The 25,111-nt window shown below is 37.3% G+C and overlaps 1 non-coding gene across 1 annotated transcript; it reads right to left on the bottom strand.

The window, feature by feature from the left end:
- Positions 1 to 1,302: 1,302 nt before the first annotated feature.
- On the bottom strand, positions 1,303 to 1,409 carry LOC146942192 (small nucleolar RNA R71). Its single transcript, XR_015033816.1, has one exon. It is a non-coding gene; the product is annotated as a small nucleolar RNA R71 (small nucleolar RNA).
- Between the last annotated feature and the right edge of the window lie 23,702 nt (positions 1,410 to 25,111).

The raw sequence follows: 25,111 nt of genomic DNA, 5'->3' as shown, positions 1-25,111 counted from the left end.
CTCAATCCTAATAGTGTTTCCCAAGGTGAATCAACCTTCAAACCCTAGTTTGTTGCCAAGAGACAAACTCTATACAAACCCTAGTTTGATTTCTAAACCCTTGTTTCAGCCCCCTCTATCTCTCTCAAAATAGTCTGATACAAGGCCTATATTTATAGTAAAAGAAACTCCCATAAAATTGTAACAAATCTGGCCCAAAAATACGTTTCTGAAAAAAAACAGCACGCGAAATCGGCCACCGATTTTCCAAATCGGCCACCGATTTGTACTTTCAGCAAACATCAATTTTGGCCTCCAAACTCCAATTTTGAGTCACTTCCACAACACTTCAGAAGCACTATTCTTCAGGAGTGGCTTACTTCAGGAGCGCTATTTCTTCAGGAGCGGCTTACTTCAGGAGCGCTATTTCTTCAGGAGCAGCTTGACTTCAGGAGCACTATTTCTTCAGAATCATCTAAGCTTCATTTTCTTTTGCTCTTTATTTGCTCATTCAGAACCAATGATGATGTGACTTTATAATTATGGTCCTGTACACTTGAACAAATATTAGCTAGTCCAATTTACAATTTTTAATACCTTGTTATCATCAAAACTCTTTAAGGTTCATTGTTAAACACATTTTGTTCCAACAGGCAACACCGTTAATTGTTAAGATTTCTGTCATTTAAATTTTTGTCTGTATTTAAAAATATCTATTGATTGTTTGTGGTGCAGTGCTACTAAGGTATTCTTTTGCTGTGTATGCGAGGTAGAGTCCAACCTGAGGACTTGCAGTTCAATCCGGAGATCGAAAAGGCCGCAAGAGCTAATCGAAGAGCAGTTCGGTTAGCCAGACTAGCTGAGGATACAAGCCAAAGTTCTTCATCAACAGAAATTAAGGCCATTGAAACTGAACCTGAAACTATAATCATGGGAGAACCACCACCACCACCACAAAGACCTATGATGGGGGATTATGGATTGGATGCCAACCGTGGCCATCTAACTCATGTCTTCCAACCAGCCAACCCAGTAGCTTTTGACATTAAGAGTTCTGTCCAACAAAACCTTAAGGAAAATCAATATGATGGGCGCGATGACAGAAGCCCTCATGAGCACCTGAGCCATTTCCATGAAACTTGTCAATTCCGTGTGCCTCCCGCTCATGTCACCGAGATCCAAAAGAAGCTTAGACTATTCCCTTTCACTCTAACCGGTAGAGCCAAAGATTGGTTGCTGTCCATACCTAGTGGAACCATTCAAACTTGGGATGAACTCGAGCTTAAATTCCTTAAGAGATTTTTCCATATGTCAAAATACTGGGAGAAGAAACATGAGATCACCAACTTTAAACAAGGGGAAGGTAAGACCCTGTATGATGCTTGGGAGCGTTTTAACCTTTTGCTTAAGAGGTGTCCTTCACATGGCCTAGATGTAAAATCTTACCTCCAAGTCTTTATCGAAGGGTTAACCGCTAACCATAGAATGTTTTTAGATGCATCGTCAGGTGGAAGTATGAGAACCAAAACTGATCACGAAGTCCGAGACCTGATAGAGAACATGACCCAAAATGAACATCGAGCTGATGTTGAGAAAAAAAAGAGAGGAATGTTTGAGGTGAGTGACAACACTGCTATCTTGGCCAATCAAGCAGCCATGAACAAACACCTTGAAACTTTGACTAAACAAGTCCAAGCCATAACCATGGGAAAAACACAAGCCCAACACGCCCAAGCACAACAAGTACAACAAAGGTGTGATTTTTGCCAAGGAGATCATCCAAATGGTGAGTGTACCTTAGAGGGATCCAGTGAGGAAGCCAATTACATGGGCAATTATCAGAAAAATAATCCCTACTCTAACACTTACAATCCTGGATATGCTAAACACCCTAACTTGAGTTACTCCAACACAAATACCCTTAACCCTCTTCTCCCTAACCCTCCACGCCAACAACTGCAGCAACAACAAAAACCACCAGTGATGACATCCTGTCATTACGTAATATTAGGGACTTATTGTGACATTTTGATAGAGTTCTGATGCAATTTAAGCTGTTTTGGAGTGCAAAATGATGAAAAATTGGTGTGCTGCCAAGAAGAATCGCGCTGATCCAATTTACAGCCTTGCCGCGATTTTGGTTGAAAAATTCACTATGTTCTGTAAAGGCAAAATCGTGGCGCGATTATTAACACGGCGCGGCGCGATTTTGATGGGTCAGGCCCATAAATCTCTATAAATACTGCACTCAATCTGAAGAACAAAGGTTACGATTTTGGAGAACGAAAGTGTGATTTTAACACCCAGAAGGCTGCAGCGGAGAGGATTTCACCATCTCTAACCCAGTTTATGTATGTTTTAATTCTTTCATTGATTATGCTATTTGTAAACTCAATTATGAGTAGCTAAATCTCTTAGAGATTAGGTCGGAGATGAACCTATGTAACCCTAATTGATCATATGTTGCTGTGAAACTCTATTGCTTATTAATGAAATTCTAGTCTTTATTCAATTCAATTGTTCTTACTGCTTTTTATATCCTGATCAAATATAAACATGATTTTGTGAGATCGAATGACTACTGACCATAGCTTTCGACTTAGACCTAATTGAATTGTTCTAATAAACATGGTTAGTCTAGGAATGGATAATCGTTTGTTAGTGATATTAGGTTAACGTTCATAAAACCTTCAAGGATTATTAGACCACCTAAGGAATTAGGGGCTGTAGTTTAAGAAGAGGGTCCTAACTCAAGGGATTGATTAGGGCTAATTTGTTAACTATCGTGAAACTAGAAAATCATTAGTAACAATAGGTGCAGTAACCAATTAGGGGAAACATAGAGGATTCGAAGACCTGATCTCATCTCTCTCCTATTTTCTTAATCAAATCTTTACTTTTTTATTTGATTTCTTAAAATCAAACCAAATCTACTGCCTAGTGGCAAAACAAAATAAACTTTTATACATCCTAATTTTATAACGCAATTGAATTATTGAAGTTAAAAACAGTCCTCGTGGGATCGATATTTTTACTACTTCGATAGTTATTGGTACACTTGCCAAACTTCTATCAAGTTTTTGGCGCCGTTGCCGGGGACTGTTAAGTCATTTCAATTTGGCAATTACGTTATTATTTAGGATTTCTGTCTTTTATATTTTTGTATATATATTTATAAAAAAAAAATAATTATTATGCTCTTTGTTTTCTTCTCATTGTACTGTGCTACTGAAAAGTTTATCCAAGTTTTGCAGCTATGATAGACAGGTTACTCCTCTATGACACAGAAGAGATTGCTAAGTTGCAGTATGAAAAATATATGCTATCTTTTAAGATTAAAATTTTGGACAACAAAATCTCGAGTTGTGGTCATTATGAGGCGAATCAACCAGGTAGTGATGGTGAAGGGAAGAAAGAGGTGATCAACATCGATTACAATACTCAACTTCAGAATATTTTAGATGATTTCTTGGTGTCAAATCAAGTTTCATTTGAGAAGTTTGATGTTCAGTGTGGTGATCTTGTTGAGAAAGCACATGAGTCTCAAAGGAAGCTAGTTCAGATGGAGACTGAATGTCACAAGGTTGTGGTGGAAGAAAATCCAAAAGTGAGGAGTGCTGACATTTTCCCGAAGTCTGAACAAACAGGGGTCGAGGAAATCACTCGTGTGCAGATGGATGCACGTCCTTCTCTACGGTGGGAGAGCTTAAACTCTAAAGGTTTAACAGTGAGAGCATGGGAGCATCTAATTCTTTGCTACAAATTCATGGAATTCCTACCAAACAAGAGGAAGAAGAAGGATGATGTGTTCTTTCTGACATATTTGCCACCCTAACAGTGGTTGAAGCGTCAAGCTCAATGACGTAAAAGAAAGCGCTTGGTGGGAGGCAACCCACTATTTATTTTTCAGGTATGATTTTATTGCTTTCAAATACAAAAATACAAAAATATTTTTCTTTTCTTTTTAATACGAGGCAGGAAAGTTTTAAAAAAATTTGTTCAAGTATACCTCCTGCAAAGAAAATCATGCAAGGTACTGATGTCTTGCATGATTCTTTCCTCAAAAGTTTTTCAAAAATTCAATGAACTCAGGCATTTTTCAAGAAAACAAAATTTTTGGCCTGAGGAAGCAAAGCATGCTCCCTGTTTGATCAAAATCGCGCCGCGTCTTGTTATATGGCGTGCCGCGATTTTGCCTACCAGTCTATAAAAACCCAGCTTTTCCACCATTTTTCCCATTCCATTCTTCCTACCTTTCTCTACCAAAACTTCCCTAAACTTCCATTCACGAATTTTTCTCATCTTCATCTCCTTTTTCACTTCCTAAACATCATCTACCCACAATCCTATCATCAATTCATCAATCCAAACCACCACCAAACCACCATCATTTCCAACTTTCCCAAACTTTACAAAACTTCCCTTTCACCATCTTCCTAAACCACAAATGGCCTCCAACCAAAGAAACACCCGCTCAAAGAAAACCACCAACCCAAAACCATCCACAAGCAAATCCAAACGCCCTCGTGCCGCATCCGAACCACCCGAAAACGCCATTCATTTCATCAATGACCAAGCCCAAGAGTTCCACCAATCCATGAAAAGTTTTGAAGTTGTGGGGGAGAGAAAGTTTGACTTCACAAAGCTTGTGAATTATCCGTTCTTTGAGGCTGAGTTACGAAGGAGAGGGTGGACGAAGTTGAATGAGATGATCGATGAAGGGAACAACAAAACCGTGATCGTTGAATTCTTTGCAAATGCACGGGTTTCCGATACACCCTTTCAATCTTTTGTTTGGGGCAAGACCATTGATTTCAGCCCTGAAGCGCTTAATGAATGGCTGAATGTTCAACCACCGGAGGAGTGTTGGGTTGAGAAACTGAGGAGGGAGAGATTTGGTATGACAGAGGATACATTTGATGACATCATTACCACGATGTGTAGGCCTGGGTCGACTTGGAAAAAGTCCCGGATGCTTACCTATGCTGAGATGTTACCATGATGATGTGAACATGGGCTGATCTACTGATGGATTAGCATTTCCTGCTTTGTATTTTATTTTCAGTTATTTTTCTTTTGATGTATTTTCTTTATTTTTTTTTTATGTCTAAGTCCCTTGAACTTATTTCCCTATTGTAATTGCTCCTGCACTTGTTTATTATTAATGAATTTGTTTTGTTTCATGTGACCTATTCCAGTTTAGTAACAGTTGTTTGATGAAACGGTATTCCAAAAGTTCTAAAGGAGGGGTGACTTGATTCAAAGGCGAAGTGTACGGCGTTGCTAGGTAGTCACATACTCCCAGAAATCTCAGCCATAAGGTTCATTGCCAAATTTTGTTTTTCAATTTACATATATTTAGATTAGTTTTCCATGCAACTACATTTCTAGAACTTGCATTGTTTCTCTATTATTGATTGGTCTTTGTCAATTACACACTGAGGCAAAAGTGCTTGGTCCTATGAGCCTTTTTGAAGCCTACCCTGTTTTAATTTGTTGAATGTATCCTTTCTTAACCAATTGTGAGCCGGTAGGATTAGAACTTTTTGTTCGGTGACAAACTACATTACAAGCCTAGAGACTTTTAGGACTTGTCCCTTAATGTATTTTCTGAGTTAAGGCATTGTAGAATGTTGCTAAAGATTAAGTTTGGGGTTGCTATTGGAATTTGCAACCAACTAAGTTTGGGGTGGGGGTACTAGAGAATAAGAGAACAAAAATGAAAAGAATTATGAAATTGTCATGCAAAATATACACAAAAATGGTGTATCAGAAAAAAAAAAAAAAAAAAAGAAATTGAAAGATGAAAAAGGGACAAAACATTTAAAATCCGTGTAACTTCAAACTCGATTGTCCCTAAATGTTAAAAATATTCTCTAGTACCTTTGCATTGATTGTTATTCCACAGGGTGAATGATTGAAGGATTGAATTTTGTGCTTTAATTTCCGTAGGAATGCCTAACTCAAAATTTTGTGTAGCCTACTTATCCAAATATATCCCACCTTTCACCTAAGCCCGTTATAACCCTAAAGACCTCAAAAGTGTGTAATGATATTGACTTTGATTGATGTTTAGAAACTTTTCAAGCGTATGGTAATATGTAGACCTGCATGTCGACTGGTAGAACCCTGTTTCAATTTGATGCGAGGAGTTGTGAATTGGTGGATGCGAACAAGTCAAACTAGCTCATCTTTAGCTAGAAGGAGAATGAACTTTTGGGTACTATCGTTTTGTCAGGTAACAGTTATTTTACTGTCGTTTGTCACTGTTGCAAGCAAATTCCTTGAGGACAAGGAATGGTTTAAGTTTGGGGTTGTGATGACATCCTGTCATTACGTAATATTAGGGACTTATTGTGACATTTTGATAGAGTTCTGATGCAATTTAAGCTGTTTTGGAGTGCAAAATGATGAAAAATTGGTGTGCTGCCAAGAAGAATCGCGCTGATCCAATTTACAGCCTTGCCGCGATTTTGGTTGAAAAATTCACTATGTTCTGTAAAGGCAAAATCGTGGCGCGATTATTAACACGGCGCGGCGCGATTTTGATGGGTCAGGCCCATAAATCTCTATAAATACTGCACTCAATCTGAAGAACAAAGGTTACGATTTTGGAGAACGAAAGTGCGATTTTAACACCCAGAAGGCTGCAGCGGAGAGGATTTCACCATCTCTAACCCAGTTTATGTATGTTTTAATTCTTTCATTGATTATGCTATTTGTAAACTCAATTATGAGTAGCTAAATCTCTTAGAGATTAGGTCGGAGATGAACCTATGTAACCCTAATTGATCATATGTTGCTGTGAAACTCTATTGCTTATTAATGAAATTCTAGTCTTTATTCAATTCAATTGTTCTTACTGCTTTTTATATCCTGATCAAATATAAACATGATTTTGTGAGATCGAATGACTACTGACCATAGCTTTCGACTTAGACCTAATTGAATTGTTCTAATAAACATGGTTAGTCTAGGAATGGATAATCGTTTGTTAGTGATATTAGGTTAACGTTCATAAAACCTTCAAGGATTATTAGACCACCTAAGGAATTAGGGGCTGTAGTTTAAGAAGAGGGTCCTAACTCAAGGGATTGATTAGGGCTAATTTGTTAACTATCGTGAAACTAGAAAATCATTAGTAACAATAGGTGCAGTAACCAATTAGGGGAAACATAGAGGATTCGAAGACCTGATCTCATCTCTCTCCTATTTTCTTAATCAAATCTTTACTTTTTTATTTGATTTCTTAAAATCAAACCAAATCTACTGCCTAGTGGCAAAACAAAATAAACTTTTATACATCCTAATTTTATAACGCAATTGAATTATTGAAGTTAAAAACAGTCCTCGTGGGATCGATATTTTTACTACTTCGATAGTTATTGGTACACTTGCCAAACTTCTATCAAGTTTTTGGCGCCGTTGCCGGGGACTGTTAAGTCATTTCAATTTGGCAATTACGTTATTATTTAGGATTTCTGTCTTTTATATTTTTGTATATATATTTATAAAAAAAAAATAATTATTATGCTCTTTGTTTTCTTCTCATTGTACTGTGCTACTGAAAAGTTTATCCAAGTTTTGCAGCTATGATAGACAGGTTACTCCTCTATGACACAGAAGAGATTGCTAAGTTGCAGTATGAAAAATATATGCTATCTTTTAAGATTAAAATTTTGGACAACAAAATCTCGAGTTGTGGTCATTATGAGGCGAATCAACCAGGTAGTGATGGTGAAGGGAAGAAAGAGGTGATCAACATCGATTACAATACTCAACTTCAGAATATTTTAGATGATTTCTTGGTGTCAAATCAAGTTTCATTTGAGAAGTTTGATGTTCAGTGTGGTGATCTTGTTGAGAAAGCACATGAGTCTCAAAGGAAGCTAGTTCAGATGGAGACTGAATGTCACAAGGTTGTGGTGGAAGAAAATCCAAAAGTGAGGAGTGCTGACATTTTCCCGAAGTCTGAACAAACAGGGGTCGAGGAAATCACTCGTGTGCAGATGGATGCACGTCCTTCTCTACGGTGGGAGAGCTTAAACTCTAAAGGTTTAACAGTGAGAGCATGGGAGCATCTAATTCTTTGCTACAAATTCATGGAATTCCTACCAAACAAGAGGAAGAAGAAGGATGATGTGTTCTTTCTGACATATTTGCCACCCTAACAGTGGTTGAAGCGTCAAGCTCAATGACGTAAAAGAAAGCGCTTGGTGGGAGGCAACCCACTATTTATTTTTCAGGTATGATTTTATTGCTTTCAAATACAAAAATACAAAAATATTTTTCTTTTCTTTTTAATACGAGGCAGGAAAGTTTTAAAAAAATTTGTTCAAGTATACCTCCTGCAAAGAAAATCATGCAAGGTACTGATGTCTTGCATGATTCTTTCCTCAAAAGTTTTTCAAAAATTCAATGAACTCAGGCATTTTTCAAGAAAACAAAATTTTTGGCCTGAGGAAGCAAAGCATGCTCCCTGTTTGATCAAAATCGCGCCGCGTCTTGTTATATGGCGTGCCGCGATTTTGCCTACCAGTCTATAAAAACCCAGCTTTTCCACCATTTTTCCCATTCCATTCTTCCTACCTTTCTCTACCAAAACTTCCCTAAACTTCCATTCACGAATTTTTCTCATCTTCATCTCCTTTTTCACTTCCTAAACATCATCTACCCACAATCCTATCATCAATTCATCAATCCAAACCACCACCAAACCACCATCATTTCCAACTTTCCCAAACTTCACAAAACTTCCCTTTCACCATCTTCCTAAACCACAAATGGCCTCCAACCAAAGAAACACCCGCTCAAAGAAAACCACCAACCCAAAACCATCCACAAGCAAATCCAAACGCCCTCGTGCCGCATCCGAACCACCCGAAAACGCCATTCATTTCATCAATGACCAAGCCCAAGAGTTCCACCAATCCATGAAAAGTTTTGAAGTTGTGGGGGAGAGAAAGTTTGACTTCACAAAGCTTGTGAATTATCCGTTCTTTGAGGCTGAGTTACGAAGGAGAGGGTGGACGAAGTTGAATGAGATGATCGATGAAGGGAACAACAAAACCGTGATTGTTGAATTCTTTGCAAATGCACGGGTTTCCGATACACCCTTTCAATCTTTTGTTTGGGGCAAGACCATTGATTTCAGCCCTGAAGCGCTTAATGAATGGCTGAATGTTCAACCACCGGAGGAGTGTTGGGTTGAGAAACTGAGGAGGGAGAGATTTGGTATGACAGAGGATACATTTGATGACATCATTACCACGATGTGTAGGCCTGGGTCGACTTGGAAAAAGTCCCGGATGCTTACCTATGCTGAGATGTTACCATGATGATGTGAACATGGGCTGATCTACTGATGGATTAGCATTTCCTGCTTTGTATTTTATTTTCAGTTATTTTTCTTTTGATGTATTTTCTCTATTTTTTTTTTTTATGTCTAAGTCCCTTGAACTTATTTCCCTATTGTAATTGCTCCTGCACTTGTTTATTATTAATGAATTTGTTTTGTTTCATGTGACCTATTCCAGTTTAGTAACAGTTGTTTGATGAAACGGTATTCCAAAAGTTCTAAAGGAGGGGTGACTTGATTCAAAGGCGAAGTGTACGGCGTTGCTAGGTAGTCACATACTCCCAGAAATCTCAGCCATAAGGTTCATTGCCAAATTTTGTTTTTCAATTTACATATATTTAGATTAGTTTTCCATGCAACTACATTTCTAGAACTTGCATTGTTTCTCTATTATTGATTGGTCTTTGTCAATTACACACTGAGGCAAAAGTGCTTGGTCCTATGAGCCTTTTTGAAGCCTGCCCTGTTTTAATTTGTTGAATGTATCCTTTCTTAACCAATTGTGAGCCGGTAGGATTAGAACTTTTTGTTCGGTGACAAACTACATTACAAGCCTAGAGACTTTTAGGACTTGTCCCTTAATGTATTTTCTGAGTTAAGGCATTGTAGAATGTTGCTAAAGATTAAGTTTGGGGTTGCTATTGGAATTTGCAACCAACTAAGTTTGGGGTGGGGGTACTAGAGAATAAGAGAACAAAAATGAAAAGAATTATGAAATTGTCATGCAAAATATACACAAAAATGGTGTATCAGAAAAAAAGAAAAAAGAAATTGAAAGATGAAAAAGGGACAAAACATTTAAAATCCGTGTAACTTCAAACTCGATTGTCCCTAAATGTTAAAAATATTCTCTAGTACCTTTGCATTGATTGTTATTCCACAGGGTGAATGATTGAAGGATTGAATTTTGTGCTTTAATTTCCGTAGGAATGCCTAACTCAAAATTTTGTGTAGCCTACTTATCCAAATATATCCCACCTTTCACCTAAGCCCCGTTATAACCCTAAAGACCTCAAAAGTGTGTAATGATATTGACTTTGATTGATGTTTAGAAACTTTTCAAGCGTATGGTAATATGTAGACCTGCATGTCGACTGGTAGAACCCTGTTTCAATTTGATGCGAGGAGTTGTGAATTGGTGGATGCGAACAAGTCAAACTAGCTCATCTTTAGCTAGAAGGAGAATGAACTTTTGGGTACTATCGTTTTGTCAGGTAACTGTTATTTTACTGTCGTTTGTCACTGTTGCAAGCAAATTCCTTGAGGACAAGGAATGGTTTAAGTTTGGGGTTGTGATGACATCCTGTCATTACGTAATATTAGGGACTTATTGTGACATTTTGATAGAGTTCTGATGCAATTTAAGCTGTTTTGGAGTGCAAAATGATGAAAAATTGGTGTGCTGCCAAGAAGAATCGCGCTGATCCAATTTACAACCTTGCCGCGATTTTGGTTGAAAAATTTACTATGTTCTGTAAAGGCAAAATCGTGGCGCGATTATTAACACGGCGCGGCGCGATTTTGATGGGTCAGGCCCATAAATCTCTATAAATACTGCACTCAATCTGAAGAACAAAGGTTACGATTTTGGAGAACGAAAGTGCGATTTTAACACCCAGAAGGCTGCAGCGGAGAGGATTTCACCATCTCTAACCCAGTTTATGTATGTTTTAATTCTTTCATTGATTATGCTATTTGTAAACTCAATTATGAGTAGCTAAATCTCTTAGAGATTAGGTCGGAGATGAACCTATGTAACCCTAATTGATCATATGTTGCTGTGAAACTCTATTGCTTATTAATGAAATTCTAGTCTTTATTCAATTCAATTGTTCTTACTGCTTTTTATATCCTGATCAAATATAAACATGATTTTGTGAGATCGAATGACTACTGACCATAGCTTTCGACTTAGACCTAATTGAATTGTTCTAATAAACATGGTTAGTCTAGGAATGGATAATCGTTTGTTAGTGATATTAGGTTAACGTTCATAAAACCTTCAAGGATTATTAGACCACCTAAGGAATTAGGGGCTGTAGTTTAAGAAGAGGGTCCTAACTCAAGGGATTGATTAGGGCTAATTTGTTAACTATCGTGAAACTAGAAAATCATTAGTAACAATAGGTGCAGTAACCAATTAGGGGAAACATAGAGGATTCGAAGACCTGATCTCATCTCTCTCCTATTTTCTTAATCAAATCTTTACTTTTTTATTTGATTTCTTAAAATCAAACCAAATCTACTGCCTAGTGGCAAAACAAAATAAACTTTTATACATCCTAATTTTATAACGCAATTGAATTATTGAAGTTAAAAACAGTCCTCGTGGGATCGATATTTTTACTACTTCGATAGTTATTGGTACACTTGCCAAACTTCTATCAACCAGCAGCTTGGGAAGAAGCCATGACAAAATTTATGCAAATTACTCAAGCCAATTTGGAGGAGATGAAAGCAAGTCAGGAAGCTGAGAGAAAGAATAATGAAGCAGCCCGAAAAATGTTTGAAACTCAAATTGGGTAGATGGCGAAACAGATGGCCGAGCACACAAAGGGAGGATTCTCAGGCAATACTCAAGACAATCCGAAAAACAATGAGAGTTGCAAGGCTATTGAGTTGAGAAGTAAGAAGGTGTTGACACCTTTACCTCCGAAGGTGGCTAAAAAGAATGAAACAGTTGCGGCGGAGGAGGATGAACAAGAAGTAGTCGAAAATAATAAGGATGTAGTTGAAAATGAACATGAAGAGAAAAATTCAGAGGGAGAAAAAAATAAAGAGGGAGGAAAAAATGGAAAAGGTGAGAAATTGATTGATGAAGAGTCCATATTGAGGAAGACCAAAAGTTAACTTCTTGAAGAATGAGGGAAGAAACAAGTTGTTCCGTCGTATGTGAAATTACCTTATCCGCATTTGGCGAAGAAGAAAGAGAAGGAGGCTGGTCAATTCAAAAAGTTTGTGGAGCTATTGTCTCAACTACAAGTGAACATTCCTTTTAGTGAGACCATTGAGCAAATGCCGTTGTATGCAAAGTTTATGAAGGACTTGCAAACCGGAAGAAGGAAACCTAGAGATGGCAAAAACATTGCCTTGTCAGAAAATTGCAGTGCCATCCTTCAGAAGAAGTTGCCTCCTAAATTGAAAGACCCAGGCGCTTTCACCATCCCTTGCACTATTGGGAAGGTGAATGTTGGAAGAGCATTATGTGACTTGGGGGCTATCATTAATCTGATGCCGCTCTCTATGATGAAAAAGTTAGGATGCAGGGAGCCCAAACCAACGAAGATGACTCTCACACTTGCCGATCGTTCCGTTTCTCATCCTTATGGAGTGTTGGAAGATGTATTGGTAAAGGTAAATGATTTGATGTTTCCTGCTGATTTTGTAATATTAGACATGGAGGAAGATGAGGAGACACCCTTGTTGTTGGGAAGACCTTTCTTAGCAACGGGAAGAGCTTTGATTGATGTTGAGATGGGTGAATTGATACTTAGGTTTCAGAATGAACAGGTTGTATTTAATATCTTTGAAGCCATGAAGCATAGGAATGATCATCCTCGGTGCTATAGGGTTGATGTTATTGATAATCTGGTTGATGAAACAAATCAAGAAGAAACTCCTATGCAACCCTTAGAAAGAGTGATGGCAAATTCAATTGAAGTTGGTGAGAAGGACACTAATGATGAGGTTGATGAGTGTGTGCAGCAATTGAAGGCATTGAAAGTTGAATCCTCAAACAGAAAATTTGAAGTTTTAAAAGTAAAAAGTGAGGAGAAATCAACTGCACCAGAATTGAAAGAACTCCCGTCCCATTTGAAGTATGTGTTTTTAAGTGAAGATGCCAGCCATCCAGCTATCATAAGTAGTACCTTATCCTCTCTTGAAGAAGAAAAACTGATGAGAGTTCTTAAAGAAAACAAGGCAGCCCTTGGGTGGCACATATCAGATTTGAAGGGAATCAGTCCAGCCTATTGTATGCATAAAATCCATTTAGAGGCTGAATACAAACCGGTGGTCCAACCCCAAAGGCGCCTTAACCCCACGATGAAAGAAGTTGTCAATAAGGAGGTTCTTAAGTTGTTGGATGCAGGAATGATTTACCCAATTTCAGATAGTGCTTGGGTGAGTCCCGTGCATGTGGTGTCAAAGAAAGGAGGGATGACCGTGGTGGCAAATGAAAAGAATGAGTTGATCCCTACCCGGACGGTGACTGGTTGGAGGATGTGTATCGACTACCGAAGGCTGAATCAGGCTACTAGGAAGGACCATTTTCCGTTACCTTTCATGGACCAAATGTTGGAGAGGTTGGCTAGACAGGCCTTCTATTGTTTTTTGTATGGGTATTCAGGGTACAACCAAATTGCGGTGTCTCAGGAGGATCAGGAGAAGACAACTTTCACGTGCCCATTTGGTGTATTTGCCTATCGAAGAATGCCCTTTGGATTGTGCAATGCACCAGCCACTTTCCAAAGGTGCATGCTTGCTATCTTCGCAGACTTGCTGGAGAAGAACATAGAGGTATTTATGGATGACTTTTCTGTTTTCGGTAAGTCTTTTGATGATTGTTTACATCACTTGGATGTTGTTCTTAAGAGATGCATTGAAACTAACCTTGTTTTAAACTGGGAAAATGTCACTTTATGGTGACCGAAGGTATAGTTTTAGGGCATAAAATCTCTGGGAAAGGCATCCAAGTTGATCAAGCGAAAATCGAGGTTATAGAAAACTTCCTCCTCCCATCAATGTGAAGGGGGTGAGGAGTTTTTTGGGGCACGCCTGTTTTTATAGGCGGTTTATAAAAGACTTTTCAAAAATTGCTAAGCCCCTCTGTAACCTTCTTGTTAAAGAAAATGATTTTGTTTTTGATGCTGAATGTTTAGAATCGTTTTCTATAATTAAGAAGAAGTTGGTCACTGCGCCAGTAATCATTGCACCAAATTGGGATCTCCCATTTGAACTAATGTGTGATGCAAGTGATTACGCGGTTGGCGCAGTGCTTGGCCAACGCCATGAGAAATTTTTCCATGCAATCTATTATGCAAGCAAGGTTTTAAATGAGAACCAAGTCAATTATGCAACTACTGAAAAAGAGTTGCTTGATATAATATTTGCTTTGGAAAAATTTCGCTCGTATCTCATTGGATCCAAAGTTGTTATTTTCACAGATCATGCAGCCCTAAAATTTTTGCTTACTAAGGGGGACTCCAAACCCCGGTTGCTGATATGAATACTTTTGCTGCAAGAGTTTGATGTGGAAATCAGAGACAAGAAGGGAGTAGAAAATGTGGTGGCTGACCACCTCTCCCGGTTGGAGAATGAAGCGGTTACTAAGAAAGAGAAGGCCATTGAGGCCGAATTCCCAGATGAGAAATTGTTTGTGGTAGCTGAAAGGTCATGGTTTGCAGACATGGCAAATTTCAAAGCAGGGAATTTGATTCCCGAAGATTTCACATATCAGCAGAAGAAGAAATTCTTCAAGGAGGCTAATTTTTATGTGTGGGATGACCCATACTTATTTAGAACTAACGCTGATGGTTTATTGCGTAGATGTGTTGCAGGTGACGAGGTGAAAAGCATTATGTGGCATTGTCATAACTCAGCTTATGGAGGCCACCACAGCGGTGAACGGACCGCAGCAAAGATCTTACAAAGTGGTTTTTGGTGGCCTACCTTGTTCAAGGATTGCCATGAGTTTGTCAGACACTGCGATAAGTGTCAAAGAACAGGTAACATATCTAGGAGGAATGAAATGCCCCTCAAGGGAATCCTTGAAGTTAAACCATTTGACTGTTGGGGCATCGATTTCATGGGTCCATTCCCATCCTCCTACTCTCATCTCTATATCCTTGTCTGTGTTGATTATGTGACTAAATGGGTGGAAGCAGTTGCTAGCATAGCTAATGATGCCCATACTGTTGTTAATTTTTTAAAGAAAAATATCTTTCCTAGGTTTGGAACCCCTAGGGTCTTGATTAGTGATGGGGGGAAGCACTTTTGCAATAAGTATTTGGAAAGTGTTCTTGCAAAATATAATGTAAAGCACAAAGTTGCTACTCCCTATCATCCTCAGACCAGTGGACAGGTTGAAGTGTCGAACAGACAATTGAAGCAAATCCTAGAGAAAACTATGGCCTCATCTAGGAAAGATTGGTCTAGGAAACTTGATGATGCGCTATGGGCGTACAGAACAGCTTTTAAAACTTCTATTGGTTTCTCACCATATCAATTAGTTTATGGGAAGTCGTGTCATTTACGAGTTGAGTTGGAACACAAGGCCTATTGGGCAATTAAATTTTTAAATTTTGATCAAACATCGGCTGGTAAGGAAAGACTTCTTAAACTAAATGAGTTGGAAGAAATGAGGTTGCAAGCGTATGAAAATGCGCTAATTTATAAAGAAAGAACAAAAAAAATATCATGATCGCAACCTTGTTTCTAAGGAGTTGTATGCTGGGCAACCAGTATTATTGTTCAATTCTCGCTTGAAGTTGTTTCCAGGTAAACTGAAGTCCAAGTGGTCTGGACCTTTCATAGTAAAGGAGGTGTCACAACATGGAGCTGTAGAGGTGATGACACCTGATGGTGAGAGGAGTTTTAAAGTGAATGGGCAAAGGTTGAAGCCCTATCATGGAGGTGACATGCCCAAAGAAAGAGTGGGGCTGGTACTTACAGACCTTTGAGAGGTCATCAGAAGTCAAGCTAATGACGGAAAACGAGCGCCGAGTGGGAGGCAACCCACTGAAGTCAATTGTCAGGTGTAATTTTGTTTCAAAAAAAAAAACAGAGTTGTGGAAGCTAAAGAGAAATCGTAGTCCGATTTTCCACTATCGGGCTACGATTTGCTGTCTCAAACAAAACTCTGCTCTCGTAAAAAATCGGAGTCCGATGTCCCTAAATCGGGCTACGATTTTCATACATATAAAAAAAACACATCGGACTACGATTGCGTGTCATCGTATTCCGATATTTTGTTCTTGAAAACAATTTTGATACGTAAAAAATCGTACTCCGATTTTAGGGAATCGGGCTACGATTTTTTTAAATCTGTTCCACTTATTTGGCCGTTACAAAACACATCGGGCTCCGATATTACCCATCGGACTCCGATTTCGACTGGCCTTTAAATACCAAAGCTTCCCTCTTGACCGTACAAACACCCCTTTGCATAGCGAAACTCTGCCCAAATTTTTCTTGAAACTGTAACTCTTCTCTTTTCTCACCACAATCATCCTAATCTTCATCTTCTTAGACCCATCTCTTCATCCAAACATGAAACATTCACACCACCACAAATCAAACCTTCTCTAACTCTCAAATCCACACATTGTCTTATACCCATTTCATCGAACACTTTACATACACACCAAGCCTTTACCTAAACCTTCACACCAATGGCTAGAACATCTGATAACTCTGAGGTTCAACCAAGAAAACGTACCAGAAACCAAACCAAAGCAACTTCATCAAACCCTCCACCACCTCACCCACCACCCACTCAAACACCACACACCGAACCACCCACTTATTAGAGGTTCAAGGATGAAAGGGTTGAGGAAAGATTCAAAGTGATTCAAGGATTGGAATTCACCGGTGAACGTGCTTTTGATGTTAAGAAACTCACCGGGTATAATACTTTTGAGAGAACTCTTAAGGAGAAAGGATGGGAGAGTCTGAATGATATGGTGACCAAAACAAGTAACAAGTCAATAGCAATGGAATTTTTTGCAAATGCTGTCTGCGAGAAGGCAGGAAGCTATGTGTCTCGTGTTCGAGGGAAGGTGATTGATTTTAGTCCCCGTGCTATTAACCGCATACTAGGGCTACCGGTACCAGCAGTCTGTGATGTTGAAAGAAGAAGGTTGTCGGGAAATTGGCCTCGTAGTCAAGATGAGTGGGATGGTTTGCTGGCAGGGCTGATGAAAGAAGGAACGGGCTGGATAAGGAAGCACCCGACAAACAATCCTCAAAGGATTGACACTGCTGATCTGCTCCCTATGCCTAGAGCTTGGGCATAGTTTATTTTGTCTACTATTGTTAGTACGTCTGCTGCGGCTGATATGATCCTTACTCGTGCGTTTATTCTTTTGGTGCTATTATCTGAACAGGAGCAAATGGATGTAGGAAAGCTGATAGCCTACAACATCAATGATATGATTTCCAAGAACACTGCTTTAGGGCATTCTTGTTTGATTAATTTGTTGTGTCACGAAGCGGGAGTGTTACCGGAACCTGCAGATGTGTTTATCAAATCTCAAGTGCCCATCACCGAGTCTACAATGGCAAGGTTGGAGAAGAAAGTCACAAGAGTTCCACCATCAGAGGCACCCCACCAGCAGCACCAAGCACCACCACCAGAAGCTGAATACCCTCCTATGCATCCGGCGTTGGCGGAATACATCTATACCTCGGCAAACTGGATGGATGAAGCATCTTCACAACTGCTAATTGAGCCTCCGCGTTTCTCACAACAGTTTGCGGCTATGCAAATTCAGTACAAGAGGAAGTCGGGTTACTCCTACGAGAGGTTTGGTTCTCGTGCGAACATGCAGAATTATTTCTGTGTGACTAGGGAGAGAGCTCAGCAAAGGGAGCAAGACATTGAGGAGGATTACAACTATGGTGAAAATATGGACATTCAGATCGACTTAGCGGATGTTCCTTCACAGTCAGATTTTTTCCCTCAAGGTGGAGACCAGGGGCAGCATGATGAGTGATTCTTCACATTTCAATTCAGTAGTTTAGCATTTATTTTTGTTTGGTTAAGTACTTTGCATAATAAAATTTAGGTGTGACTGCTGCTAGTGTCTTGATGTTTAGTTTCCCCATGTTTTGTAATTGCATCTGCATTTGTTATTGATGAATTTTCTTTGATTTTGAAGTTTACCAGTTTTGTAGCATATGGTTCATCAATGGTGTGTCAAAAGTTCAAAGGAGGTAGAGCTTGCACAAGGTTCAACGGTGAAGTGCACGGCAGTGTAAATTGTCACAACTTCCATAAATCTCAACTTGTAAGTTCAATAGCCAAATCTTTATTTTTCAATTTTCACAAACATGAGTGTTCCATGCTATGCTATTTCTAGGATTTGCGAATTTTCTCTATGTCGATTGGTTGCATCTCATAACACACTAAGGCAAAGTGCTTGTACCTTGAGCCTTTGAAGCCTACCCTTTACATTGAATATTCCTTTTTTTAGCCAACTTTGAGCCAATAGGTTAGACCACGTTGTTTCGGTGACAACCCATATTACATGCCTAGAGCCTTAGGATGTTAAACCCGATTCTTTGTGGAGTTATGCATTGTGATGTGTTGGCAAAAATATAAGTTTGGGGTTGCTCATGGGATAGCAACTTTCTAAGTTTGGGGTAGGGGATCTAGAGAACAAAGATATTGTGGAAGATCACTATGTCTCATTGTTATAACAAAAATAAAAATAAAAATGAATGAAAATCGAGTTGAAGTATAGAAAATCAACTTACAAAAAAAAAAAAAGAGTTAATAAATAGAGACTTTTTAATTATAAGTGATCTAAGAGCTTCGTGTGTTCTCTAAATTCCTAAATGTTTATCAAGCGGTTCCATTGTTGTGGGTTGTTCACTGTCAAAAAGTAGCATAACTCCAAAGTTTTATTTTTAACCTACTTCCCAAATTATCCCACCTTTATTTTTAACCCTGGCCCCGTTGCACCTTGAAAGTCCTTAAAAGTGTGAGATGTGATGCAACTTTGATTGATGTTTAAAAGGTTTTCAAATTTTGGCAATATAGTATTAGCATGTCGACTGTGTGCCCCCTGTATTCAAAATGTTACGTGAAGTTGTGGGATGATGATTTGGCAAGCATGTTAGCCCTCTAATTGCTAACAAGAAGATGAACTTTTGACACTGCCATTGTTGAGGTAAATGCTATGTTACTGTTAAATTTCATTTTTAAAGTTTATTCCTTGAGGACAAGTAATGATGCAAGTTTGGGGTTGTGATGACACTAGGTCATACATTATTTTTGTCTCAGTTTTTATGTAAATCTAGTCGAGTTCAGGTGTTTCTGGCATGAGTTTGAAGCTAGAAAGGACAATTTTGATGATTGAAGGAAGCAGAAAATCGTAGCCCGATATTTAGCATCGTAGCCCGATTTATGGATGAAAATTGGAGCTTTGGCTACGTAAAAAATCGGGCTCCGATGTGAATCCATCGTGCTCCGATTTGGAGGAGCGTATGATCTGAATCTGGACTTTAATGAGAAATCGGACTCCGATTTGTCACATCGGGCTCCGATTTTGCGAACCCAGAATTTTTATTGTAAAAGCCAAGTTGTTTTCTGACAGAGGGGTTCGACTTTTTGGGAGAGAGAAACGTACTTTTGGAGCTGCAGCACTGAGCCAACGGTGGATTCCACCAAAACTCATAGTCGGTCATCAAATTTTATGTAATGGATTCTCTTTTGAATTTGGTTATTTATGCTTTAGCCATGAGTAGCTAGATTTATTGTGATTAGGTCAAGAGATGATTTTGTACTAGCTTACATCATTGTAACCTGAAACTCTTATCGTTTATGATTATTAATCTAGTTTATTCAGTATATCTTATGCTTAATGCTTTTATGATATTGACACTATATAATCGATCTTAGAGATTACTTGACTACTAACAATAGCTTGTAACTCAGACATAGTTATGCTATTCAATCTAACGGACAATCTAGGGATAGAAAGTTGTTAGGTTGTGATATTTGGATTAACGGACTTTATAGCCTTTAATAATTATAGGTTCACCTAAGGAATTAGGGAATTATGATTAGATAAGCGGACTTAGGATCAAGGGATTGACCTAAGTTAATTTGTTAGTTCGTCGTTTACTTTGTAATATTCGTAAACATAAGAATCAGGTTGTTAGTAAGTGAAATGCAGATGAATCGAATGACCTAGTCATCTCTCTAATTTGATTTCAAACCAACGTTAATTTCATTATTTCAATTATAATTGCATCCATATCCAATTTGCCAAAGGCAACCCCATATTTATACACATCTTAACAATAACAATTTTGTTTAGTCGAAATCAAAACAGTCCCTGAGGATACAAATTATTTTATTATTTTGATATTAATTAGTACACATGCTAATTTTGTATCATTATGCATGAAACATAACACCACTTCAGACTTAGGTTTTACTTGGCAACTTCAGACTTTTGTAACAACTCATTAAAGTTTCTTTCCTTTCTTTGGATAGACACTTCTCCTTCCATCCCTTCAGTTTCTTCCGGACTCAGTCAATGACTAAAGAAAAGATGGCATTTTTCGAACTGGAAATCCAAGGTATCCTGCATGAGACTCTCGGCTGTCTTTATCAGTTATCCGACCCTACTTCCTATTAGCGGGGTACATTTGAAGTTAGAGCGTACCAAATATGACATTTAGAGAGGAGAAATTTTTGATTAAGTCTTTTTATGTAGTATTTTTATTTCCTTAATATTAGCTAGCCATTTAAAAAAAAACTAAATGAATATATTAAAAACCAACAAAGGCTCTATCTGTGGTACAACAACTGATTCGACGCTTCATATTTTCTTTCAATGCGCTCTAGCTTCTAAGCTTTGGTCCTGGTTTGCATCTCTCCTTGATACTTCATTCCAATTTAACTCTATGGAGGACATTTGGAAGGTTTGTGATAGAAGATGGACACCGCAATGTAAAGTAGTGATAAAAGCCGTCATCATCAACATCTTAGCGGCTATTTGGTTTGTAAGAAACCAATCTAGATTTCAGAACAAGAAGTTTAACTGGCCAACTGTCATCAACAACATCATAGCTGAAGTTTCATTAACTGGTAATAACACTAAGTTAACTTCAGCTGTTGATTTGACTGAGTTCGTGTTTCTCAAAGCCTTCAGAATCAACATTCATCCTCCTAGAGCTCCAGTGATCAAGGAGGTTATCTGGTCACCTCCCATTCAGAATTGGATCAAGGTGAATACTGACGGCGCTTTAGCAAAGAATCCAACTAGGGCTGCTTGTGGAGGGGTCTTCAGAGATCACAATTGTTTGTTTTTAGGAGCCTTTGCTCAAAACTTAAACACTAATTCTGCCTTCAATGCGGAACTGTTAGGTGTTATAACTGCTATTGACATAGCAATATCAAGGAATTGGAGGAACATTTGGGTAGAAACCGACTCTCAGCTGGTGATTTTGGCATTCAAGAAACCTGACATGGCACCTCGGAGCTTAAGAAACAAATGGCTTAACTGTTTACAATACACTAGAAATTTAATTTTTTTGATAACTCATGTTTATAGAGAAGGGAACTCTTGTGCAGATAGTATGGCTAACCTTGGTTTAGGTATGTCTGCATTTGCTTGGTTCCCCTCCCTTCCTAATTGTATTAGACATGAATATGGTAGAAATAGGCTTGGAATGCCTAACTACAGGTTCTCTTCCTTTTGGAAGGGTATTGACTTGGTTCCCCCTTTCTTTTTGTACTGTTTCTCTTTTTCTTTAATGAATTGATGTAATGCGCTTTGCATTACATTTGTTTAAAAAAAAAACAAAGGCTCTCCTATTATAAGGTGTACCAAAGGAAGATAAAATGCTCAGATGTTACAATAACATAGAAAATCTATTACACAGTAGCCGAAAGAAGATAAAAAATTATGTTACAGTATGAAATCATAACAAATGACTTAATCTTCAAACCGTGTACTCAAAATCGAAAAGGGCATAATACAATTTTAGCCACCAATAAGCTTGGAGTTTAACCTTTTTCAATAAAGAGGAAAATTGTTCCATCTTATTATGAAAATGTCTCCTATTGCGATCCTTCCAAATAATAAAATGCCTCCTATCATTAAAATTGGCACGTTGTGTTGTGTCAAGTGAGCATAACCCAACTCACAGGAACAATGCATTGTTATATGTAGGGGTCAGAGTTCGAACCTCAGACATCCCATTTAATCACCTTAAAAAGTGAATTCTAACCATTAGACTATTTGACAAAAAAAAAAAACAATACGTTGTAACGTGTCAGTTTTCTTGTTCTTATTGAAGACAAACGATAAAAATGATAAAGTGAAGGATGAAATTAGAAAGAAATTTTTTTTTACACTAAAACACAATTATTTAGCTCAGTTGATAAGGACAATGCATAAAATATGCAAGGTCTGTGATTCGAATCCCGACCACCACAAAAAAATATATGGTCAAAATAAGGTTTTTATAATGTCCAACATTATGCTTATTGTTGTGAATTCATTGTTTCTATTGTTGTTGATCTTTCCTATTTTAATAAGATTTAATTAATTTTTAAATTCATAAGTTAAATACTTATAATGATAAAAAGTTAAAATAAAAAGGTAAAAATGGAAAAAATGTTAAAGTTAAATACTTATTAACGATAGAACTAATATCACCCAAACAACATAAACAAACAAGATTACAACAGAACTAGAATATTATATTGAACTTTCAACGCAACCAAATTATAATTCAAATGAAACTCAGGGAGTAGGTAGCATTTATCATTGATACTTTTTTTTTTCCTTTTGAAATTTGTTTTCCTTGAAAAGAAAATTATTTAACGTTTTTCTTAATAAATTCTATTACGTACCTAAAGAAATGCATTGAAATCCTTTTACGAAAATGTAACCAAAAAAAAAAAAAAAAATCCTTTTACGAAAAAGCATTGAAATTTAACATCCTTCATTATTAAGCAACCGAAAAGTGTGATATACTTTGTTTGGTGGTGATATTTTTGAAGTTTAATTTTGATTTTTTTTTTGTTGAAGAAAACGTATATGTAAATTTTGATTAACTGTATATGTAGTTTTGTTCATATAGCCAATTAATCATAATTAGAGTGATTTTTTATTTTATTGTCTGCAAGTCCTAACTCAACTGGCAAAATGCCGAAATTGTTAGACCGGACGCTATGATCAGGGTTCGAACCCTAGTACCTCCACTTGTGTGTGTGAGTTTATAATGATTTTACCATTTCGTCTATCTACCAAAATTACCAAAAAATAAAAGAGTGATTTTTTTTATTGGTGTGATAATTTACGGTTAGTTGAATATTCAAGAAATGTTTATACCTACAATTCTTATCAATGAAACAATATTTTTTTTTTGGCGCAGTTAAATAATATATTTTTAACATCAAACATTTTGGTTAATGTTTGTAGGTATTTGTCAACTAAAAATACATATACTTTTTAATATGTAATACATTTGTTTGAAATAATTAAAATATATTAAAATGAGATTTTTTTGTTTAAAATAGTGTGACACAAATTGAAGAAACTAAAATTCATTAACCAATGATAATCCTTATGTTAAGAAGATGTCAAACCCTCAAATAGTTCTCGATCAATTCGAAAAATTATTCTCCATGATTAGATGTGGGAATACTTTGTTTAGAAAGAAAAGAAGACATTAGAGTGACTTCTCTATACTCTCAAAAAGTGAGCAGTGGAAAATTTTGCATTTATACACATGCTACGGATTATACAGTCATAACTCATAATAAAAAGGTTAAGAGAGTTGCATGGGTTAAGCAGATGCTTAGGAGTTCAATATCAGACTCATATATGTGGAGACAATAAGATTAAGATTACACACTAATAATGGATTAAATTCACTATATGCTAACGGCTATATAGTTTAATCAATTTTAAATGGTGGAAACTCAATACCTATACCTTTTTTTTTGTTACACCATACCTATATTACCTATAACAAAATGTTCAATTTTTTTTCTTTTTAAGATTACACGTGAATTCATTAGTTGATGTTCAAAAAGCGTGTTCAATATTTCTCTAAATTAATGGACTGATGGATCTTTTAAAAAAAAAAATTAATGGACTGATGGTATTTTTATTTTTTTGAAAAGTGGATTAATGGTATTAATTATTTTTTTCTAGTTAGATAATTTTCTAGTTTTGGTCGATCTACTATCCAAACAAACAATACCATGCGATTCACATCATTAAGAAGAACCAACAGCTATGATGAACGATCCTGCAGAAACCATTTCAAGGTAAAAAAGTTAATTAAGAAATTCTAACTACCATTTGTGACTTCTTTCTTAGCCAGAATCAAAAAAATTAAAAAGCTTCCGTATGTAGTTTTGTATCAGCTAGCATTTGATCATTCACCACTCATCACCCACTAACAGGTACTATAAATAAGGAACATATAGTAGGAGCCAGAGCCACTACAATTTATTCTCAAATCTCTTTCAGTCTCAAATTGTTTTGAGAGGGTGAAAAAAAAATCCAAAGAGTGAAGTAAGATGGCTTACTACAATCAAAATCCTCCTGCGGTTAACGTTAACGTTTCTGGTCCACCTCCTGCACAAGGTGCTCAAACAAATCCATCTAATTACTTTGATTTGATCATTGTTATTGATTTATAACATATGTATTTTTTGACCAATTGACTTATGACATATATTTTTTTGGATAAGATTTATGAAATACATTGATCCATATATGTTTAATTGAGTAGTAAATATTATGATTATGATTTTGTTTATTATGGAGTATCAAGTTGGTTGTGTATGGTTAATATATATCCCAATTTTTATTTTTTTTTGGAAGGGATATATCCGAATTATTATTGGCTAAATAATTTGATCACTTGTTAAACCATGTAGGATATCCTCAACCAGGTTATCAAGGGCCTCAACCAGGTTATCCTCCAGCACCTCAACCAGGGTATCCTCCAGCACCCCAACCTCAAGTTTTTGTCACTCAAGCTGCACCTCCTGCTGCAAATTCAGGAGTAGCAGAA

Source organism: Medicago sativa, chromosome 3 (genome assembly GCF_051527215.1).
Source record: "Medicago sativa cultivar Bolivia chromosome 3, Bolivia_mono, whole genome shotgun sequence".
Lineage (NCBI taxonomy): Eukaryota > Viridiplantae > Streptophyta > Magnoliopsida > Fabales > Fabaceae > Medicago > Medicago sativa.
Note: the sequence above shows the minus strand (reverse complement) of the source record. Positions and strands in the feature narration are given on the sequence as shown.